Here is a 15719-nt window from a genome sequence, read left to right on the forward strand (position 1 = left end):
CTTCTTCTTGCAAAGATTTCCAAAATGTATTTATTTATTTTTTGTGAAGGACACGGAGATGGGACTCAACCGGATGTGCTTGCACCCCTGCCGACCCGAGTGCCCATTAGCCACGGTGTAGCAGGCAGGGAGCGGGGCCTATCCATCTCACCCCCACACCTCCACCAAACATAAAGCACACCCACTCCTCATATGGCTCGCACGCTGCCGTGGGCGGACTAAATGAGGCTCTTTGATCAAAGGAGAGCAAGCAGGAATGGACGCTGACTTTCTGACCTCACACAGCCACACTGAGTCTCTTTCTCTATATCTATAGATTCATGTTTACACACACAGACAAACAGTGAAGTCATTACTGTTTACATCTGGGAGCTCAAAGAAGCACACGTGACTGAAGCAACCATCTATGTTTCGTCATCAACGCAGAAAAGTCGGCGAAACGAGGAGAGACGGGATCCGAGGCGCGGATTAAAGAATCAGAAGTTTAGTCAACGTGGAGGAGCCGCTGAATCCCGCTGCCCGGCTGCCTGACGAGCCTCTCCACGCTTGTCAACAACATCCCCTATCATTCTCGCACAGCTATCTACTCACAAAACCAAGACCCGCCCCCTACATCCCTTCAGCAATTCCACCATCCTCCAGGAGAAACACCTCCGAAAGCAGAACGGGTTGCTCGCAGCGACAGCAGCAACCATCTCCATTCCTCCCCTCCCCTCGTCTCTCCATTCCTGTGCATGCTCTCTCTCGTTTCTTTTTGTCTACACTTCTTCTACCTTCCCGCGCTGCTGCTGCCGCCGCTGCTGCTGCCGTTGCTGCGTTTGGCGCGTCGGATGAGAACATGAAAGAGGCAAAAAATGAAACAGGAGGAAAAAAAAAAGAAAGCGAGGGGGAGAAACAGACAAACGGATGTAAGGGGAGGCTGGAGAAGAAGAATTAGCATGAGAATACTCACAGTGTTGTTGTTGTTGGAGGAGCGCGAGGATGGGAGCGCGGCACCGGTTCCTCCGTCAGATACAACCTGCACAAGATTGAAGAGGGAGAAAAAAAAGAAAACTAGGCTGTGAGAGCAGCAAAGCGAGAGCGGAAAGGAGGAGGAGGAGAGAAGAGCAGGACAAGGAGGAGGAGGAGAAGAAGAACAGGGAGGAGGAGGGAGCTGAGCATCTAATGCGTGCACCAACAGGAGCCCAAATAAAGAAATAAAGGAATCCTCGAGCAATGTGTGTGTCAGTAGGAGCTGGTGAGGAAAACCAGGGAGGTGAGACGCTTTTTGGGGAATTCAAAACAGAAAAAAATATGCGGGGACGCACTTGGACTCACAGTCACTTGTTATAAGTCGGATCTGTGGTCCACCTACCTCCTTATCGCCGCCTCACTCTGTTCTCACACACACACACAGTTTTTCTCACTCTCGGCTGCTCACATTGATGCCAGAGATTGGAGGCTGCCGGGGCGCGATCGCCCTCAGAGCCGTACGTTACCCAGAGAGGGAGAGAGGAAGGGCACTACCGGATCTCCCGCACGCCCACGCCGCGCCGTTCTGCCCAACCTCCCAGCTCCCAAAACTTCATCTCCACCCTCAGCGTACAGCGAGAGAGAATGCTCTGATTGAATGAAAGCAATCCCACTGGCATTCAGGCAATTATTGAGGCTGCTGGCGCTGTTTTGGGATAGTTTGTTCCTTGTCCTTGCCTCCTTTTACCCGTTCTTCTCCTCCTGGGTTGACGGACGGAGCGACTGTTTCCTCTCGTTTTTAGCTTTTCTGGACTCCAGACATATGCCACTAATAATGTAACTTCTGTCACTTCAGCTGTTTCTGTCACCCTTATATCCAAAGTCAATTTGCTTCCCTTTCTCTGCGTCCCTTTCTCGCCCCTAAAACTGGGCTGCTGCAGATGTCACTGACTCAAACATCATTTTAACACCATTATGATGGAATTTAAGAGCCATGTCAGAAATTTTGTCCAACCAACAGGCGATAAAATTGTGTATGTTAGTCAATTACCAACAACCTCAACCATTTATCCTCTCCTGGGTCGACTTTTTCCTCTCCTTCAGTTTTCTTTCCTCCAAACTTAATGCCATCAATATAGTAACTTCTGTCCCTTCAGCTGTTTTCGTGACCCTTAAGTCTAAAGTCAATTTTGCCTCCATTTATCACAGGGAGAGCAACAGCAGATCAGCAGCAGGAACTCGAAATTGAGACTTTTAAAGATATTTTTCTTTAAAAGTCTATGAAAGAAATTCAAGGACTAAAAGGTACCAACTTTGACCGGCCAACTGGTAATGAATTTCCACTTTCCCATGATAGATGCAAAAAAGCAAGCTAACCAGAAAAGGTTTCCTAACAGTGAGTTACTGGTAGCATTGACCGTCGCGACGCAAAACTTTTGGCGGGCCTGACAGAAAAGTTCTGCAAGAAACATATACATTGAACATATAAGATTAAATAATCCTGTGAAGACATAAATTAAGATGTGTGCTAAACATATTAAAGGTTAACTTACTTTAAAAAAATGAAGGCAATACATTTTAACAGTCAACAGAAGGTAGAGTGGATCCTGCGTGAACATTTTTCCGTGTGCGCGGTCCCCGTGGGGTTGCACTGACCCTGCGTGTGCTTTCATGAGCTTGTTGTTTTTTCAGTGTTTTCATGAAAAGGCAGACTGACAGCAAACCCCCATCTCTGCAGCTGTGCTCTTCCTGAAACCAGAATTATGGGGGGTTATGGCCTTAATTTTAGCTACATGAATTTAAGCCTTTTTAAAGACGCTTGGATGCCCTTTAAAAGGCTACATGAAATCCAACTTTTTAAATTCCGCTGTGAGCTGCTAAGAGGAGAAAGTATATCAACTTATTGGGTCTAGAAATGAGCCAACACAAACGCCTTGGGGGAAACTTTAATAACGGTCTTAGATTTCTGCTTTTTTTGATGCACGCTCCTGTTCGCTCCATCCTCCGTACTTTAAAAAATCTATCGTCATCAAACAGAGAGCTGCAAGTCAAACACCTAAGCCTCTAATCAGGTAACCCTCCCTCCCGTCTCCCTCCACCCCCACACGCTGCATCCCTGCAGCCACTACTGCACTTTATCTCCCCTCAATTAACATCTTCTGAGCGAGCCTCCATTATCTTAACCACACAGAGCAGAGAGGTCCTCCGAGGAGACGCCGTGGAGGACGGCTGAGCCGTGGACAGAGGGCTCCCAGGCCTGCTGCTGCCGCTTCAATTCGCAGGCCTAATTAAAGCCCCAGTCAGACATGACAAACTGCAGGGAGAGGTGCTGCAGAAACAAACAGGCAGGAGTGTTGCCTGCGCGGGTGCATGTAGCCCGGAGGATTCTCTTTGTGAGGATTATCTGCCAGAAAACAGCCACGTTCATGTCAGCGTCATAACAACATCATCTAAATCTCTTTTGACAGTTTGCTCAGTTTGATTGTGTTTATTTTCTTTGCTGTATAGGCAGCGCAGTGTCACAGCATTCAAGATAAATCATTCTCTGCGTGAAGGAGAGACTCGGTGAGACAATGCCAGCTTCAAACAGCTCAAGGATTCCAATAAAGCGCAAATATCCAGGCCAGCCGTGCGCCGAGCATGCAGCTAATTTCTCTTTCTGTATAATGCCCCGTCTGGCCTGTTTCATCTGTTTGGTTGCCCTCAACAAGTTCAATTTCACCCTATGAAGCCATCAAACCACCCATTAAGCCATCAAGTTGCCCTCTTTGTCCTTGCTCCCGCCTGACATCAACAGTGTGAGCCGGCGCCGCCGCCACCGCGCCCCCTCCCAGCACTCCCACCGCCATCGAACTCGGGCCGTCCCCGCACACCGTGGACTCCGGCTCGGGCCACACCATCAGGAGTATTCTATTACCGTTAGGTTAGCCTGTCACGCTTGGATGTGGTTCTGTTTATTGTCTGGCTGCAGTGAAAGGGCAAGGGATAAAACTCAATCAGCAGGACAAACGACCAAGCAGCCACCCATTCGTCAGGACCCCTGCCCTGGAGGACGCCGGCCCCTGCGGCCTACCGCCTACCTACTTACCTCAGCTGGTTGAAACGAATCCCAAGATGGTGGTTTTTGTCTGGCGTCTCATTCTGGGAGCAGGACAACTTCTCTTACCTTCGTTTAGAAGATTCCTTACAAATATGTGGTGAGTTGGTTATTAGGAAAGTGTTTTTTGTTTAAGTGAAAATAAATGGAAGAATTTTTTGTTTTTGACATCATCGTCGTTACATTGAGTTGCTTTAGAACCATAATGAAAAAGCATTGACCAACATACGTACAGTTGATTGACTCAAAATGTGAGCCATTTTGTAAAAGCGGGAAGCTGGTTTTCGCTTGCAGAATCATTCTGAAGACAATAATAAATGTTTCAAGAGGTCAAGGGTCAATCAGCTCCCAAACATTTACAAAGTCAAACCAAGTGTGGTGCGAAGCGGCTGTGTTACATTTGTGCAAAAAAGTTTTCATTTCTGCAGCTATAATTTTTAAGATTTTTTCAGAAAAGTTTCCAGAGGTCAACATCTCCTCACTCCAACATGAACAAAATCAAACTAAATTTTTATTTTAGTTTTTTTTTTTAATGTTTTTCTGGTTTGTGCAGCTGATATTTTTGTTTGAATTTGTTCTGGTGGGGAGCTGGAGGACAAGCTGATCTCTGGTGACCTGTGGAAACTTTTTTTTTTTTAAAATCTTATAATTTCCAACTGCAGAAAGAGAAAAAAATGTTGCACCAAAGTAGCAGAGTTGATTGGCACCAAATTTTGTTTGTTTCTGTAAATTTTGAGGTGGTTGATTGACCTTTGATGACCTTCTCGAAACATTTATTAACATTTTTAAAATGGTAGCGGCACAAACAAACATTTTTGCTGCACAAACGTTGATTTGAGGAAAGTGTGGGTCGCTGTCTCCACTCAGGTCTGGTCCAGAATCCAGAGGATGAGTTTTCAGACCTAAGTTTCTCTCTCCATCATGACATGAAGGGAGACAGATCGTCTGGCCGAAGATCAGGCCTCACAGACGATGTGGAAGTGATTAAGGAAGCCAGTGATCAGCGGATGACAAGGGTCAATCCCCTGTTGGGCTGTTTGGTCGAGCCTTGGGCTAGGCACTTAGCCTAACACGGCAGCTCCACACTCCAACATGAACAAAATCAAACTAAATTTTTATTTTAGTTTTTTTTTAAAATGTTTTTCTGGTTTGTGCAGCTGATATTTTTGTTTGAATTTGTTCTGGTGGGGAGCTGGAGGACAAGCTGATCTCTGGTGACCTGTGGAAACTTTTTTTGTTTTTAAAATCTTATAATTTCCAACTGCAGAAAGAGAAAAAAATGTTGCACCAAAGTAGCAGAGTTGATTGGCACCAAATTTTGTTTGTTTCTGTAAATTTTGAGGTGGTTGATTGACCTTTGATGACCTTCTCGAAACATTTATTAACATTTTTAAAATGGTAGCGGCACAAACAAACATTTTTGCTGCACAAACGTTGATTTGAGGAAAGTGTGGGTCGCTGTCTCCACTCAGGTCTGGTCCAGAATCCAGAGGATGAGTTTTCAGACCTAAGTTTCTCTCTCCATCATGACATGAAGGGAGACAGATCGTCTGGCCGAAGATCAGGCCTCACAGACGATGTGGAAGTGATTAAGGAAGCCAGTGATCAGCGGATGACAAGGGTCAATCCCCTGTTGGGCAGTTTGGTCGAGCCTTGGGCTAGGCACTTAGCCTAACACGGCAGCTCCACACTCAGCTGTGAGAGCGCATAAAATGTCACATCCAACTTCACCCTGCGCCAAAGTTCAAAGCCAGACGATGACAGTGAACGCGTTGGTTATTAAAAAATTTCATATCGTAATGAAGCAGCCGAGTTCCATCTTCACGCACATCACCCCCCCTCCAGCAAACATGCCGTTCCCTTTTTCATGCGATCCATCAAGGGAGGGCCACAATTAAGTGACTAATTTGATTAGGAGATAACGTGAGTCCCACTTAATGGAAAGGACAGCCTTCACAACACAGGCAGATTAGTTTGGTGGATGCCTGCTTATTAATTAAGACAGCCCTCCATGCCCATGTTAAGGCAAACGCGCAGATGCAGTTTTAATGGGTCAGAGCATGTAAGACGAATCAATATGTGCAGGACGAAGATGCAGGGAAACTATTGTGATGACAAAGCACGTCCAACTTTAAAACCTGGAAACTGTCTGAGAAAGTTTGGCTGCAATAATTATCCAATAAGGCGCAACAGTTGCTGCGACACGTCGGCGCAATCTCAAATTTCACTGTGTTGGTGTTTCCACCGTTTGTCATAGCAAAGCAGAGCAAGAGAAAGTTAGAGTTGTTTAAAATACATCCCTAGACGTCGGTTTTTATGTCTGATTTCTCATTCTGGGAGCCTTCAAATCTCTGGCTTTCCTCTTCTGTTATCATCTGGAAGCCGAACGGCGGCTCCTACCTTCGTTTGAAGATTTCTTACAAATATGTGGTGAATTATTTATTAGGAAAGTCTTTATTGTTTGAGTAAATGGAAGTATTTCTTCTTTTTAACACAGCTGTAGCCATGATAAGAAGAAAGCTCCTCCACTGTCAATTATAGAGTTTTAGGCATCAGGATATAACAACTATTTGGTTTAAAAGGTTCAGAAATTATTCAAATACAAACTCAGTTCTCGAAAAGCACAGCTGGTTTCACATCGTCATCATTTATTAAACAAAACGTAAACCAAAAAGGTTTGTGTAGAACTAAGTACACCCTCCCTGTTTCAATTAAATTAAGTTTATTTCAATAAAGGAGAATTAAATTATTCTTATTATTCAGGTATTTTTATTAGATTGTGATACTGCAGAGAGGAAGGAGCTCCAGTAGCAGTCAGTATTGCAATGATTCTGGAGAGGTCTCTGACTGAAGACCCATATCCATCACGACACGATAATATCTCAACTTCCATAATCAGAAGAGACGATATTATCATCTTGTCTTAGATGACATCTTTTGAAAAGATGCTTTGTCTGCTTGGAAAACCAAACAGAAACACGATGGAGTCTGGGATACGATGCTGCATCCATCAAACCTCCTTCTGATGTTTTCTGGGATTTGGGGTCGTAGTTCAGGTATAATTTGAGCTTTTGAGATCCTAACCAGCCGGCCGGTTAAAAATCCAATCGCTTTTTGCCATGATTATTGTTTGGAAGAAAAAAGCGCCATCACAGGCGAGGAGGGGAACAGACTGCTCAAAACGTTTGGTTTGTTGCACACAGTGCAGCTGAAATGTAAAAAATGCTGCAAATTTTGATTAAAACTGAGTCTATTCTTCACCTCAAGTGTGGAGAAACGGACGTCTGCAATCTTTAATGAACTAAAGCAAACACATCAAGCCGACAGACACTTAAAGAAGTCAGAAACATTACAGAGAGTTACTGGTAAATAATGTTCTGTCAACTTAGAGCATAAACTTATCTTTTACACAGACATCTTTAATAAATAATGACAGTATGGAGTCTGTTGCATTTGTTCATTCCTGCAGTAATTATATATAAATAATTGTTGACCAGGTTAAAGTTCAGATTCTTTTTATGTTCTGATATGTAGAACCTTCAAACTGAAAAAGAGATGCACTTTATTTTTCTCTATGACTAACTGTAGTGAATTATTCATTAACAATTTATTGTTAAAGTCTAAACAAATGGCAGTATTCCTGCTTCTCAAAACTATTAAGTCTGACTTCTTGTCTTGTTTGGGCAGCTTTATAAATGACCCGGCACAGAAAATGGAGTCCCTGAGAGAACAGCTTTTATTTTGTGCCATTTCGGGTGACATTTTTTCTTCCAAACTCCAACTGATTTGTTTGTAACTCATGTCCCACATGCCTTAACCATTGCCCATCGCGCAATGACAATAAGCCAGATAGATCTGAGCTGCGACAATTTCTGAGTCCCCGTAGGAAAAAGATAAAACCCACAAACGAAAGCAAGAGAGATTACTGTATTTGCAGCAGTCCTTGAGTTTGCACTCCTGCGTCTGGCTGGCATGTTCAGCCACTGCAGTGCTCTGTCATTCCGGGCACACCGCACACTCCCAAGCGCTCTATTTACGGTGGCCGAATCCCTGCTGCGTGGAGCAGGAAGAGTATAATCTCCCAGCGGTATTCGTGGTGGTGAATCTGCCAGTGGTGTCTGTGCATACCAATGGCAACCTCACCTCTGTCTAAGGAGTTATGATGTAGAAAGAAAAGGGAAAAACACTGCAAGCCGGAGATTGGATGTAAAAAAGGGAAATGGCGGCATCTGGAAGCTCCCCCACCCCCGGAGAAACTCATTCATCCCAATCTCCTCCAGCACTGTTACAACTTTGGTGACTGCTACTCGCACCACCTGCATCTGCAGTCACACTGCGCTGGATTCAGTCAAGCAGCTGCATTTATGTACGTTGCCACCTGCTGAAACATTTCTCATTCTGAATGTAACAATCATCTCCGTAAAAAACCATTCCAAGGAATTTCATCTGAAGAGACAAAGCTTCAGCGAAAGATGTAGGTTAAACTGCTGGGAGACTTATTGTCTTTGGATTACACGAGGAAGGAACAACGCCCCAGGAGAGAACAAACAACTGCAAAAAACGGGAGTGTGATGAAGTGTGTGAGTGAGGGCTTTTACAGAGCTATGCAATGGGAAGTTTCTGCAAAGTTAGGCTTTCCTTTGTGTGCAGGTCTCAATGGTATGTGGTGCATGACAAGGCGCCGGGTCCTTCCTGATTATGATGTCTGCTGAGAACAGGGTTGGCCCAGGGTGAGAGGCAGGCAGACAAGGCAGCGATGGAGGGAAGATTCACAGAGCCTCTGTTCTCTCACCAGGGGATCCCCCACATCATTTAGCGCCTCATGCAGATCGCTGCTAGTGGCAACACAGCCCTCTGGGCCCGGGGAATTAATGTAGCAAGCAATGGCAGAAGTGATTTATTAAAATAACACAGCCTGATGAGAGAGGGGCCAGGGTTGCTCCTCCTCAGCTCATCCCCATCTGCCGCTGAGGGAGGAAATAGAAGCATATAGATGCTACACCGACGAGCCACAGAGAGGAAAGTGGACAGCCACTACACAAATTGTGCAGCAGTCCTTGCTGTCATTGCTTATTTATTTACCCTCTTTCCATTTGAGTCGGGCCTTGTATTAAATTGATCCCTCCTGCCGCGTTTTGCCTTGTTGAACAAGCGCAAAGCCCCGTTAAGTGTCTGTGAAAGGCTGGTGATTGTGTTTGCGGTGCCCCGGGTGTGCTGCGGCCGTCCGCTCCCCTCTATCTCCTCCGGACAGACGGGATTAGAGGCTGAAAGAGGGGCTGAATGACCCTCTTGGGTGGGTGGAAGGAGGGCAGGAGACAGGCAGGCAGTGAGCAGCTCGGTTTAGAGCTAAAACGCAGTGACAAACGCAAGCCTGTGCAGCCTCATTCACACGCATTCCCCCAAACACACATGCACAAAGAGTTTAAACTTAGCTTGCCCCCCGACAGGCTATAGGCAAAGCATGCACTGGACCATGAGCTGCAAAACGTACATGAAGGAAGCGACTGTATGAATCCTCACGCCGCTCCTGATAGAAATGCGACTGCTGTTTAACATCTGCTGTTTATGATTTTACATTTCAGCGCGGATATTCCTGTTTCATTTAGCTAAATGATAATTTGTGCTGATTGCAGTCCTAATGGCTGCAGAGAGATGCTGAGGAGAGTGGCACTATGCAGACTCAGTGACAGGTGGGGAAGGTGCTCCCTAATAGAGCAGCGACAGACAAACTACGCCACATATGAACATTATCCAGACTGATTGCGCAGAAAAGTCTGCATGGGTCCATCAGCACAGAAGGCAACCAGAAGGCACAAGCATTCTGCTACCGATCGTTGTGTCGTTTCTGACCACGACTTGTCCTTTCTCACCCATGGAAACCCTGTCTCTGAGATCGTCTTCCTTCTTATAGACATTCGTAACATTTTGACCAACAATGAGGCAGAAAAACTTGAATGTGCTTGAGTCACAAATCGGAGTTTGTGCAGCATCAAAAATACAACTCACTGCTTGTATGTTTAATAGCAAACCATCATGAAATGATCACCTGGATATCGATAAATGCTTGGCCAATTAGATGGACTCTAAATAGACCAGATGCATATTTTTCATGTCCTAGATACTAAAACTAAAAATAGAGAAAAGGAATAGCTATGAAAAATGGTGTGACAGCTACAGTGGGCCCCTGTCACAAAGTATTTTTGGTCTAGTTTCTAGTTCATATATCTTCATACATTTGAAATATGATCAAATTAATTTACAAGTAACTTTTCAGTAAGCTGTAGGAGCTTGCTTCAAGTCAATAATTCCTTAATATTGATAACAAAAAGTTCTAGTTCAAATGGCAGATCATTTCACTCTTCAAGACATTTTTCCCATGTTATAAGTGACATAGTCTGCCGGTGAATCGTTAACTTTTTCATCAACTATTAAGAAGTTATTGACTTGAAACAACCTCTTATGTCTTTGTAAGAAAACACAGAAAACTGAAAAGGTTCAAAATGTGAGAGTTTACTGACGATTGTTTTAAAATGTCTAAGAAGCAAAGAAGTAAAAGACTACACCTCCATGTTTCCATGCTGAGCTGACGGGGTTGTTGGCTTGACATTAGCCTGATGTGCTAATCTCTGCTTCAAATCCTCAATAACACTGAAAAACTGCAGCCACAATAAAAAAGCTGAATTATCTTCCAGTGGAGCTTCATGCATGTTGGAAACAGGATTCACACATTACGGAGAGCGTATTGCTTTCTTATTCACCCATCACACTAGTGCCTATCTGCCTTGCATACCAATGCCACAGTAAGCCATCTTGGGTCAATATTGCTCCAGTATTGGCTTCCTGTGCATTTTCCACTGTAACATAATTAGATTACCGGGTAAGGAGTTTTTGGACATGACTGCAGCAGCTTTTTGCTCTATATGTAAGTCAACTGCACATATATGCAAAAGTAACATTATTTACATGACTGGGACTAAAACGTAACAGCATAGACCTGATAAAAACTGAACTAAATTGCATTTAACACTATGCAAACACTTTGTGTGCGCCGATGAAGATACCTGTACGTCATGAGGCTTGAAAATCAAAGTAAAACTGACGGTATGACCTAGTTTGATTAACACTGATTTATACATGTAATACTCAAGAGAGGAAGTCATCAGAAGTGACAGATATATTTTAAAACTTAATATTTTTTAATATTTCCACCTTGATAACGTTTGTTTTTTTTAATACACAGCAGCTCTATTATTCTCCACCGAAGACCATCAACGTTCAGTCAGATTTTATGCATCATTTTATTGCCGTTCCACGTTGCAAGAGAGTGGAGGAGTGCATCGTCTGATGAGAGTACTGGAGCTGCTCAAGATTTATGTTTTAGATTAGAAGTCGTTCCCCGATTTATGTCTACTCGTGTTAAATTTAAAATAGTGGACCGAGAGGGTCAGAACGTTATTAGAAACCGGGTTATATAAACTTAACCTGTTTTTATTCATGGCAACCAGGAGTGTCCCAATATAGATATAAAGGTTGTTGTTCTCCAAACCATCTGCTGTTTCTTTTGTTTGCAACACGTTCCATATACTGACATTTACAGGTTTAGGTCCCTTTAGCCACGGTTGCAATCTGGCTTTTTAACATTTTCATACATTTACATGCTTAACATCAGGTTGCCGCTCGCTCAGAGTGGACTTATTTCCAACAACTGAAAAATATCAAACACTTCAAGAATCTAAGTGCAAAGGCTAAATTAAGAGAGGCTGGTAGGCAGAATAAAATAGAAAAAGGATGTTGCATATCTTTTTAAAATAAATTCAGCAAGAAAAGGAATTCAAGTAAAGTGGATTTTTTGGGGCTGCCTATAAACTCAGGAACACATTTAGCCCGACTGAAGCCAGAATCTGGGATTGAAGTGTTCCTCCTTGCAGGGGAAAAAAAAAATGGATGCCCAGAAAAATAACCTTACATCTCAGCTGAGAATTTGCGGTGCACATCTCCCAGCATGCTCTGTCTATCTGATCCACAGATCTCCCCCCAGGGGACGTGGCAGTACAGCTCCCCCCGTCAAAGCAATGGAGCAGCACTCACTCGCATAAAGAAGCACGCTTTGAATCAATTCAGATCGGATAATTGCGTTGCCGGGCACCTTCCTTGGCGGGGCAGATAAGTGGAGAGGCTCCATTCGACATTTACATCTCACACACCTCATCAAATACAGGTTCTTTGTCGTCATGCGTTACATTTGAATAGAGCAAAGTTTGAATTTTTAAGCAGCGTGAAAATTCATCAAACCTTTCCGTCCAGCAAGGGCCTTGTCTCTCGGAGCAAATAACTCTTGGTTACCTTATTCAAACTGAAAGTGGCAGGGCTCAAATCAAATCAAGTCAAATCAAATTGTGCTCAGATGAGAAAGTGAGGAATCGAGAGGACGGGGGAAAAGGGCTGGGAAACAGTCACATTTTGTCACAGTTCAACCGCTTTCTACCCTTTGAGAACTCGGAGAAGCAATTTACAAAATAATGCAGATGAATTCACTCTGAGCTTTAAAAACACAACTGTTTCACTGAAGTGAAAATCAAGTGCAGATGGAGGAAGTAGAGACTTGAATAATTTGAATGCCATTGGTTTTGGCTAACACTGTGACTTTTAGTTAGAAATTAAGTTTCCTGTTAAATCAGTTCGATTCAAAAATACTTTATTAATCCCACAGAGAAATTAAAGGTCTTCGACTATCCACGTATCTACAGTGAGTCGGTACGGATGGAGATCATTTCCACGCAGCAGAGACAATATTTACTGCAAGTCCTGGAAGAGTTGTTGGCGAACGCTGCTAATCCACCTCCTTTGCTTTTGCTGCTCCACTTTAAATGTATGTCAGACTATAGATATCAAAGACTGTAGTCTTTGATATCTATAGTCCTCGCCTTTTGTGATTGATGGTGGTTTGAACTTTCTTCTCTCTCTGTTCTTTGAAGTGAACCTTTAAGTCCAAAATAATAAATATTTTATCCAATTCTGCTTTCATCCCAGTCCTATTTAGACTGCTTTAATCCAACTCTGGTTTGTTTTTCTGGAAAGTCCAGTTAGTTTTGGGAGGTGTGAACGCACAAGCGAACTCTGGTCCACCTACAAACTTCAGTCTCCAACCATGTGAGTCTTTTGTTTTTTGTCAGGGACACATTCAAGCCAAAGAACATTATACCTATTGTCAAGCATGGTAGTGGTAGCATCATGCTGGGGGGCTGTTACTGGTGCATCACTTCAAACCAACAGTTATTTTAAGAAAAAGTTGCTGTGAGTGAGATTCTGGCTACATCCAGTTTTAAAACTTGCAACCAAAGTTAATTCTGTTCAAATATGGAAACGCATACAAAAATCTTATAGGTGATGTTTAACAAAATATTACAGAGTATGTAGAAATAATTCCCTTATGTGTCCCCAACTCTTGTTTTTATACATTACCGCAGTAGCATAATCATTCCACCCTGGAGAAATAACAGTTCAAACCTTTAAACTCCCTGAATCAATGAAACATTTACAGCCATGTAAACTTCAGACGGCAACAGAACATGTTCCTTTATGTGATGAATGGAAAAAGAGCAGAAAGGAGAGAAAGACGGAGCGGCGAGGCAAGACGAACTCGATTCATGGCGGGTTCCTCTACCGCCAGCTGAGCTGTGTGGCAAAGATGAGGCATAATAACAATGGGTTACCATAGCAATAACAGCAGAGTGTGTGTGTGTGTGTGTGTGTGTGTGTGAGTGCGTGTGTGTGAGTGCGTGTGTGTGTGTGTGCGTGTGTGTGCGTGTGTGCGTGTGTGTGTGTGCGTGCGTGTGTGTGAGTGCGTGTGTGCGTGTGTGCGTGTGAGTGCGTTGTGTGTGTGAGTGCGTGTGTGTGAGTGCGTGTGTGTGTGTGTGCGTGTGAGTGCGTGTGTGTGTGTGAGTGCGTGTGTGTGAGTGCGTGTGTGTGTGTGTGCGTGTGAGTGCGTGTGTGTGTGTGTGCATGTGTGTGCGTGTGTGTGTGGCTGTGTGTGTGTGTGTGTGTGTGTGTGTATGTGTGTGTGTGCGTGTGTGAGTGCGTGTGTGTGTGCGTGTGTGAGTGCGTGTGTGCGTGCGTGTGTGTGTGAGTGCGTGTGTGTGTGTGTGTGTGCGTGTGTGTGTGTGGGGGGGGTGTGCGTGTGTGGGTGTGTGTCTGTGTGTGTGTCTGTGTGTGTGTGTCTGTGTGTGTGTGCGTGTGTGTCTGTGTGTGTGTGCGTGTGTGTCTGTGTGTGTGTGCGTGTGTGGGTGTGTGTGTGTGTCTGTGTGTGTGTGTGTGTGTGAGTGCGTGTGTGTGTGTGTGTGTGTGCGTGTGTCTGTGTGTGTGTGTGTGTTCAGCAGGGTTGGGTGGGGGGAGAGGATGAAACTTTTATCCATCAGCCGCATTGCTCCATCATCAAAGCTCTTCTCCACTTTCAGGCCAAGTCTGAGGCACCTGTGGATCATTAGTCTCCAGTCATTTATCCACGTTTCTTCATCTCCTTCTTAAAAGTTGAGGAGTGAAAGAAGGTTTTGTAGAAAAGGAGAAGAGAGACAGAAGGAGGTAATCATTTTTTCCCCCCAGCAAGTCAATTTCTCTGGGCGCCAGCGCGGCTCCCTTTGGGCTACCTGTGCAGGTATCACGCCTGCGGTCTGAGGCTTCCCTCTTTGAGAAGCACTGGCCCTTTGCAGCACATCAATACGCTGAACTTTTCCTGCCGAGTACCTGCGCTCTCCTGCATGACCCGCTCCTCCTTTATCTATTCTGTTTAAAGATACCGGTAGCAGGAGGAGCCTGATTACCTCCTGGGACGCCCCCGCTCCTCTTCAAGTTTGCCAAGTGAGAAAGTCCTCAGAAGTTTGTTGACAGATCTCTGCTGCGGCAGCAGGGAGCGATGGACACGGTAACCTTGGCTCTCCAAAGGACAAATGGAGAGTTTTGAAAAGATCAAGTGAGATGGATTTTGTTTATAGAGGAGACAGACAGGAACAGGATGGAACAGCGAGCGGAGGTCTGCGTTGCGAGAGGAAAACAATGCGCCACAGAAGCGGCATCACAAGCAGGACTTCACTTTTCCCCGCCGAGCTGTGATAAACATAAAGCATCATCACAAGAATCCTTTTTATGTGTCGACGAATACAAATGAGAGCCGAAAGGACAGAAAGTGTGGGAAGCACAACTAAAGAAATTTAAATGCGTTAAATACGAGCTTTTGTTGCTGATCTCATGTAGGAACAAGCGATGCCGGGACGCGCCGTCCAACAAAGCAGCAGAAACGTTCACAAAGCAGAAAAGTCGAGTTATGCAAGCGATCGTCACACATTACTGCAACAATCTTCTGGATGGTGTGAAGCTTTTTTGCTTTTTCCATAACTGTATTAACTGGTGATTGTTAAGGGGATAAAATAAACTTACCTGCTCAGCAATAAAAACATTGTTTTGCTGCCGTTTCTAATTTCTGCCTCATGTTGGCTGGATTTACACTTTTTGTCTATACGAAACGCTTTTTTATTTTATTTCCAATTAAAATGTTCTGGTGAACACAAACTGGATGCTAAAGTAGCTGAAGAAATATTAAAGATAAAACTTTAAGAGTAGAAAGCCAAAAGCGACCGTGTCCTGTGAAGGTGAATTTCCTAAATCTAGTTGACGAAGC

The 15719-nt window shown here is 44.2% G+C and overlaps 1 protein-coding gene across 16 annotated transcripts in view; it reads right to left on the minus strand.

Annotated features, from left to right (window-relative positions):
• Positions 1-15719, minus strand: part of rbfox3a (RNA binding fox-1 homolog 3a) — a 514332-nt gene that overhangs the window by 307599 nt on the left and 191014 nt on the right. For 15 of the 16 annotated variants that reach the window (XM_055052121.1, XM_055052124.1, XM_055052118.1 and 12 more), the window contains one exon: positions 953-1018. The exons of the other annotated variant lie outside the window; for it this stretch is intronic. The gene's annotated coding sequence lies outside the window, so the exon portion shown is untranslated. The remainder of the gene's footprint in view (positions 1-952; positions 1019-15719) is intronic. 16 annotated transcript variants of the gene reach the window in all.

This window comes from Poeciliopsis prolifica, unplaced genomic scaffold (assembly GCF_027474105.1).
Source record: "Poeciliopsis prolifica strain line A6 unplaced genomic scaffold, Auburn_PproV2 SCAFFOLD034, whole genome shotgun sequence".
Taxonomy (NCBI): Eukaryota; Metazoa; Chordata; class Actinopteri; order Cyprinodontiformes; family Poeciliidae; genus Poeciliopsis; species Poeciliopsis prolifica.